Below are 8162 nucleotides of genomic sequence, written 5' to 3'. Positions count from 1 at the left end.
AGCTGCATGCTGCCATGCAAGCGCTTGCCTAGTTGGCGGGCTGGTTGCCGCGTCGGAACGGCCGCCGGGGCAGCAGAGCTTTGGTAGGTGTGGGCCTGGCCGCGGCCCCGCAGATGCCCCAGGCAAGGTTCTTGCCGGGGTCTCGCGGCCGTCCCCGGCAAGGATTTTGCCGGGGGTCTTCGTCTTTTGGTCCTTATGTAAACTCGCAGGCCTTTGGTCTTCACAAAGATCTGCATGCCACCACATAGGCGCCCCTAAATCGTGGTTGCGACGTTGTCGATGGTGTCAGAACTCTCAGGCTCAAGGGTGGTGGCCTTGCTGGTGTTGGGCAAGTCGCCCCGGCAAGGCTCTTGCCGGGGCTATGTAGGCCGCCCCGGCAATGGTGTTGCCGGGGGAAGTCCATATTTCCCCTTTGCTCTTCATGCCTCTGGCTTGGGTGCTGCCTTGGCAGTCTCGTACCTTTCCTTCCTCTGCCCCGCCCAGCATGGCCGCAGGTGTGGCTACGACTGCCCGTGCACAAGTAAAGGGGTACAGAAAGGCCCCTACTTTTGTACACCGACAGCAGGACGACGAGATCGACGACGGATCCTTACCCGCTACGGTGGATGAGGGACGTCGAGGTGTTGGTGTGGATGACGTCGTCGGGGAAGAGGCTCCGGCTGGGTGGCGGACGGAGGAGGGTGTAGGGCTTCGCAGGTTTTCGCGGCCTCGGTGTATGAATGGGTGGGCAGATGGGATGGGAGTGGGGAACCATGGCTTAGGGACGCGCTTGTCCGAAATGTGGGGCAAGTTACGAAAGTACCCCTATCGATTTGAGCTGGGCGGTTGTTTCGGTTCAGGGGTATCACGGGCATTTCGCGTGCCGGGATTTCATAGGAGGTGGGAGTTTTCGCGCGCGTTGTAATTTTGGAATAGCAAGGCGCGGGTTGAGATGGAGGGAGTTGTCGGAGCACAACGAGACAAAGATATATCTTAAATATTTCGGGGTAACAAGGTGCGGGTTGAAGAGGCGGGAGTTTCGCAGCACGATAGAAAGAGACGCTAGCTTGAAATTTCGACATAACAAGGCGCGGCTTGAAATTTCAGGAGAACAAGCTTAACGTGTACCAAAAAAAGACAATTCGCACCTCATCACTAGAGAGAGCCATGTCCCGTTTTACTATACTAGGTAGGAAGTGCGTCTTGCCGCACCCAGCAGCACCGCTGCCGGGTACAAGTCATATCCAATCCAGTAACAGCAATACAGTCATTGAAGCATTGCAAATATAGGTGCTGCCGGGTACAAGTCACATCCAATCCGGTAACGGCAGTACAGTCATCGAAGCATTGCAAATATAAACAATAGCATGCTATTGAAGTGACATAGGTTCAATCCTTAACTTAATACTATGAATAACCCTATTAGGACCCAACTTGATAACCCTATGAATAACATGCCAAAAAACCTAAGTAAACTTGCTATAATTTAATACTCCTTACATGATGTATGAACCTGTCACAATTATACAATTTAGCCAAAGGAAGTATTTGCATCACAACATGAATATGACCTTGTAAATACTCACTGGCTCAAGTAGAAATCAGAGTAATCATTGGAAATCACCAGTATAATATAGCAATATTATATCAGAAGCACAACATTGATATAAATATGTTCAGTACACAGAAATTGGCCCAAGCAACAACACAAGGTAGTGGAATCAGGTGTGCCAAAAGCAAGCCAAGACGATCCATCACGACTAAACAAAAATAATAATTGTGCCACAACATGGATCGAGCCATGGTCACAACGAGTGGAATCACAAGTAAGAATAAACGGCAGAAGTATGTGCCCGTGGGTAACTACCCTGAAGGGAGGCTGGTGGTGCAAGAGCGGCCTGTCCGGCGTCATCGCTGCTTGCCTGGTCTGGAGAAGAAGGAAATGAAAAACATTAGGTCAGATGGTGCCAAAACAAATTGCATAGTGGTAAAGAGAGGTGGGCTTTCTACTATGCTTAGATGGGCCTTTGGTATTTTCCAGAACTGCTCATCCTTTTACAATTCTCTTGCAGGGTCAAAGGAAAAAACACACATCCGGACTGTCAAAGATATTTGTAAAATGTTTTGTAGACCAAACTGCTCTGTATTTTGTAGGCAAAACTTTCATGGTCATATAGCATAATGTATACACATGATATCTGATACAGGCTCAATTGCCTGTGAAACTAAACCATCAAATCTACAGTCGTTTAACATTGCGACATATTTTGTATGCTACCATATTGACCAATCAAGATCGTCTCTCTGGCCCAATTGACAAATAACCTATTCTGTCTAGCCATGGTTGGATCTGCTGCTATTCTGTCAAAGATAACTGGAAGTTGTGTTTTTCAGTTTTAATTCCAAATGGAGGCATCAGATTTCCTCTATAAGAATATTGATTCCTATTTACTCTTTAACATTTGGCATTGTGCTTACTCACATGACATAAGCAGCCATGAATCTTGTTTATAAGCTCTGGTCGACCAAAAAAATAGAAGCATTAAAATCAAACATGAGAAGAATGAACGCGGGCAAACTGCAAGAGGCCACGATACAACTACTTTAATAGTTGTTGTAACCTAAACCAAGATTTCTAAATGTATGAACAAAAAGATACAGAGTTGCAACAGAAGAAATGGCAGGTAAGTAATTTGATGATACCAAAATAACATTGATAAACATGTGACCCACTATCAATCTCACATCGCTTATTAAAAATAAATCAAACCAAGGACCAACATGCGGGGTAAAGTCATACCTGTCGTCCACTCTAACGGGAGAAATTGGCTCGTGTGTACCAGTCAAAGATGCCTCAACCGCCGGCACCTGCTACTTGTTTTTATTGACCTTCGCAAAGTGAATAATCTGTGTATAGAAAGGTAAGCAAGGGTACATAAGTCAGGATTCACTTTCAGGACTTACAAATTTTTCAATCGCACAGAGCTAATCAAGTTAGTGTTCCTAAAGCAGAAAGATAATTATTCATCCATCGAACAGTTAATGGAGAAAAGGGAGTAAAAATGTTCTGCGCACTTCTGCCACTTACAAACCACTTCTATGAAGAGCTTATATAAGGTATCTTCATATCATCCTAGAAAATTAGTCGACTGAACCATATACATTGGCTTTAATGTCTATTGATAAAGTAGATGTTACCTTTATGAGAACCAGTGAGTTTTATGAATAAATCATCTACATGACCATACATGCTGCTGTTGAAAAATAAAAAAAGCTAACATATCAAGTGTGAGGTGAACTGGTAACTTTCTATGAGTTTGTTCATTTGTTGAGTTCCTTTGCTGGATTGCAATCCATGTACCTCGATTTTAATAGTGTATCTGGGACAGAATAAAGGTTGATGTAACATTAGGCACTCTCCAGATTCTCATTAACTATTCCACACCAAATTCGACATCCATCGCGGACAATCTATATATTTTCAGCGAGGGACCAACTAAATAGATAAACACATAGTGTGCAAGTATTAGGTGTGCGACAACAGAATAAATATTTCAATCAGTGTCGGTGATGGCTAATCGAAAAGGAATTGTAAATATCAGGGAAGGGAAAGGGAGTCATAGTTGCATATAATTTCACAAGCACCCCCTATCCGAAACATACATTCGGTGACAAAGCTATATAAACTATATGATGGACAAAAATGAAGCTCTTGACAACCTGCATATCAACTTTTCCTACTACAATGTGACAAAGCACATGAGTCCCATTTTTCAGTTTTATCCCGACCATCCGACGATTATGTACACCAGCTCTTTCACCCGTTGTTATGTAATGCATATTAAGTTCAAAAGACACCAAGTATGAGGTTGTACACTAAGGAAGCAAAGGTAAGAACATGCACAAAATATATCTAACCAGCCAGAGTACATACTCAAATAGCATCCTATTAGTAAGCAGAGGTGTATACTTTCATGTATTAGGCGGTTTTAGCATAAAAAAATCGTGAACATGAATGTATATGTGCTGACAATTAACCTGTAAAATATGTGACTTTATTTGTGAACTCCAGCTTAAAATGGTCTGTTGATAATCCAACATTAGTATATACTCCCTCCGTCCCAAAATAAGTGTCTCAACTCTAGTACAACTTTGTACTAACAAGACACTTATTTAGGGACGGATGGAGTATGTGAAATCAGAAGTCCTCTAGAAGAACTTTGTGTCACTTGCAATCTTATGAAAATGTGGCCTGAAAATATCGTAAGATCTCTCTCAGCCTACAATGCTCACCCTTATTGCAAATTGGAAATGGCATGATCGCGACCAGAAAATTAGGAACAGAATAATGGTTGCGAATCCAAGATTGTATGAAATCCATTCTTGGAACTGAATAAACAGTTCTTGGGCCTGCAGAAATCAAACAAAACCCATTAAAGATTTAAAATCCAATGTAAACTGGTAAGCCGCCACCATTGTCATTGAGCCACCATGGTAATTTAAGATGGCCGCCATGTGGTAAATACAAATCAGAAACATCCTTCAACTCATGAATTGCGAACAAATAAAGGGACTACTCGACTTGGTATAATTTATTGCAGTTAAACACCAGTGGGTTGGCAGATGAAAAGGCATACCATAATCAGCCAACAGGGTATTTTCAAAATAATATAGAAAATACCAACGGTTTTGCTCGCTGATCTACCACCATATGGCGCTCTGGTTACGAACCATATACCAACAGGGTATTTTCAATGTGGTATTATCGAAATATATATAGAAATTAAATACTACCGGCAGCAAAGTAACCAAGGCACGACTCATGGCGCATGATATCCGTCAAAGAAAGCGGTCCAGCGTTTGGTATTTCTTAGGGAAATATGCAGGTTCAAGCAGAATTTACATATGGTTCACTTAGAGAGCATCAAGATTAAGTACAAAGCAAAATATATATTGTGTATGTAGTTCAAGACAAAGCATAAAGATTCACAATATTACCAAACGTATAGCTTATACCATATCTTAATCCAATGCATGTGGGCTACATGCTTTTAAACAAACAACTTGCTCCCAAAACATAACAGTGAGATGATCTTTAATATAACAGTCCAGTTCGACTGAACCACAAAAACATCACCATATGACACAAAAAATGGCATGTGGAACCCTAGCTCGCAGACTATGTGCACTTGGAGAGAACTGGTCTTCTCCATTGATTTAAAAAATGCAAGGTTGGACAAAACAGTAGAATTAAGATGTAACTTGCCTACCCGCACAAATGCCCAATAACAACAAGGCACATGGATCAGTTCAGCAGTTGGCACACTTATGCAACAGAAATTATAAGATATATCCAAAGCAAGAGGGTCATGGCTGTAACCTCAGCAGAGGGCCATGTGCTCAAAAGCATAAATTAGAAGAAAGCACATACATCTCAAGGGAACGTAGTCGGTAAGCTTATTTTTTATGCTGAGAGTGACAGGTGTTTGTTCAACCACTACCTTTAATTGATGGTATTTCTGTGTGAAACCTTGATAGCAAAGAATAAAATTGTCTGACTAATGTACCCCAACCCCCTATTGGAATAGTCCTGCTATCTAAGGGAATATGATGGCTACAGTACAGTGTTTATCAGAGGCATCCTAGTTATTTTGTTCCAAGCTGTCACTGGTGCATCCAGAGGAAGAAGCCACCAGCTTCAGGAGTTCAGCAAAGCACGACCATATCCAACATTAGCACTACAATTTCATTAAAGGAGCTAGGTGGATTGTCTCCAAAACTGTGCAATGGAAACAACCAGAAGGTACAAACAAACACCGACTACTACAGAAATACTTGGATCATGTGTGTGTCAGCAACCATGTCTTTATTATCTATTTTCTACATAGTAATCAAGGACAAAATACTATTCTTGAAACAAACTTAAGTAAGTTGGCTGCAAAATAAAATATTTGTAGCCCGATAATTAAGCTACATAATCTAAATAGGAATTATTTAATCTAAATAAATGCTAGTAACTACATGACAACATATTTGAAGAAATTTAGAAGGTTACCTTCTCTGCCCATGAATCCATGTGTTGCAGGGCTTGGCAATGCAGTAATATGAATCATCCATACCACATAGGCCAATCAGCACCATCGAACATACTCTCGACCGCCCTGAAATAGAAAGTGGTGATTTCTTGCCTTAAACGTGTGCAACATTTGACAAAAGCAAGTAAACAGATCGTAAGGATGATAATGGAATCATAACTAAAATATCAACCCACTCTTCACTCACATCGACGGTATGTGTGTAACACAAATTGAGTTTTTAACATCCACTTCATTCAAAGCTAAACCAAAGTCCAAAATCAAACCTGTCAAGGTAGTACTTGGTTCATTAACAAAAATGTAATCACTTCAACTACCAAACTCTTTGAGAGTTTTTTCTTTCTCAAATGCAAAGCTAAACCAAAAACAAGCATGGAATACGACCTGATCTTAGAGTCTAATCACTCTCCACTTCATATAGGAATTAGTATGTCTTGAGAGTTCAGTTCGGTCAGAATAGGTGCTGTGGCCACTCCTTTTGTATTTACAGTAGCAACACTTGTATTTCCATAACAGAAACAAATATGTGCTCTGGCCACTCCTTTCTAATTTACTATGTTAAAGCTTTCAAAGTAAAACAAAAATGCTTCTTTTATCATCAAAGCTCTTCACAAGGATTACACGCTGCATCTCATACACTTTGCTGTGTCCATCACGATTGCATTCAAACAAAATTGCAAACTATCGAAGTGCTTGTCTTAATTAGTGGACATGCACACAATTTTTTTTGGCAAGATGAGAATTTTAATATTGGTTTATAATTTGCAGGGATATATGAATCTGAGATTCCATCATTCGAGAAGGTTCATAGAAGAAAAATTGATCTGCCTGTTGTTGTTGTTGTTGGGGGAGGGAGGGGAACCAAGACCTGGCTGCTGTTTCTCCCTGAAGATGCAATTGGAGAGGGAGGGGAACCAAGACGTGCCTGTTGTAGTGGTTGTTGTAGACGAGGAGGGGACACCTTGCCGCCGGAGCCGCCGGACCTGGTGAAGAGAGAAGAAACAGGACGGTCAGAGAGAGAGAGAGAGAGAGAGAGATAGAGAGAGAGAAGAAGAAGAAGAACCTGGAACAGCAGTAGATGGCAGCGCGACGGAGAGAGCAGCGCCGGCAGCGAGCTCGGCGGCAGGAGAGGATTGGGGAGGAGCCCGGCTTCCTCTCGTCGACGGCGCGACGACCCACTACTGCCGTCTGATCTGTAGCTTCTGCTCCTCCGTGGCAACCGCTTCGACAGGCAGCTCCTCCATGGCTGACGCGCGCCTCCTCGTCGTCTTGCTCCTGTACGCGGCCGCTTCCTACCGCCGGCCGCGCCAATCCATTCCGATGCGGGGTTTGGGCAAGTCACTGTTGTTCCTTCCCCGCCCCCGCCGTGACTCCTGCGATGCATGAAGATATTTGGAAACAGTCAATCAACTTTGGGAAACATCAATCAACCAGTTTTTGAAACAATCAATCAATTTTTGGAATAAATCAATTAACTTTGGGAAACAATCAATTTTTAGTGCACAATCAATCAATTTATTTTGGAAACAATGCTGCCATTTTCTATATATAGAAGGCCTATATATTCAGATTACATGAACATAAATGCAGCATCCATTTTTATCATATTGGAGAAGAAAATTATTGTAAAGAAATGCTTCCATATATTATATACAGACCGTACACATAGATCATATGGACAAAATACATGAACAGAAAAGGGAAAGGGGCTGAACCTGGATAATTGAAGCACAAAGAAGGTCGAAATATCAAAGGCAAAAGTAACCCTGCAATGAAATTGGCTAAGTAGATCGGGATAAATCAACCAACTGTTGTGGTTGGATCTGAGGGACAGCTCCGGTGCTCGGCAGATTCACTCCTGCCATTGAAAACATGAGAACTTTTCAAACTGAACTGAGGAAAAATGGTTGTTTAAGTAAATTTGCCATCTACTAACTGATGAAGTACAACAACATTCAGTTAATGAGACATTAAGAGAACTTATTTTCATACTATAAAGATTCTTTGTGAAACTAACTTCTAAAGGCAAGTATGTGACAATTGTTGGATGCGCCATATTACAATTTTTCTTCTGGACAATACCATGTT

General features: G+C 41.8%; 1 long non-coding RNA gene across 2 annotated transcripts; it reads right to left on the bottom strand.

Moving 5' to 3' along the window:
* Window positions 1–1569: 1569 nt before the first annotated feature.
* On the bottom strand, window positions 1570–7591 carry LOC109765998 (uncharacterized). Of its 2 annotated transcripts, none has more exons than XR_012202585.1 (6): window positions 7138–7591; window positions 7000–7057; window positions 6035–6140; window positions 4273–4389; window positions 2780–2886; window positions 1570–1906 (listed from the first exon to the last, which is right to left on the bottom strand). It is a non-coding gene; the product is annotated as an uncharacterized lncRNA (long non-coding RNA). The 2 variants fall into 2 exon arrangements; XR_002233507.4 differs by having other exon boundaries at window positions 6943–7057; window positions 7138–7456.
* Window positions 7592–8162: the final 571 nt, after the last annotated feature.

This window comes from Aegilops tauschii, chromosome 2, assembly GCF_002575655.3.
Source record: "Aegilops tauschii subsp. strangulata cultivar AL8/78 chromosome 2, Aet v6.0, whole genome shotgun sequence".
NCBI lineage: Eukaryota > Viridiplantae > Streptophyta > Magnoliopsida > Poales > Poaceae > Aegilops > Aegilops tauschii.
The sequence above is the reverse complement of the archived record's forward strand: the minus strand, read 5'-3'. Positions and strand labels throughout refer to the sequence as shown.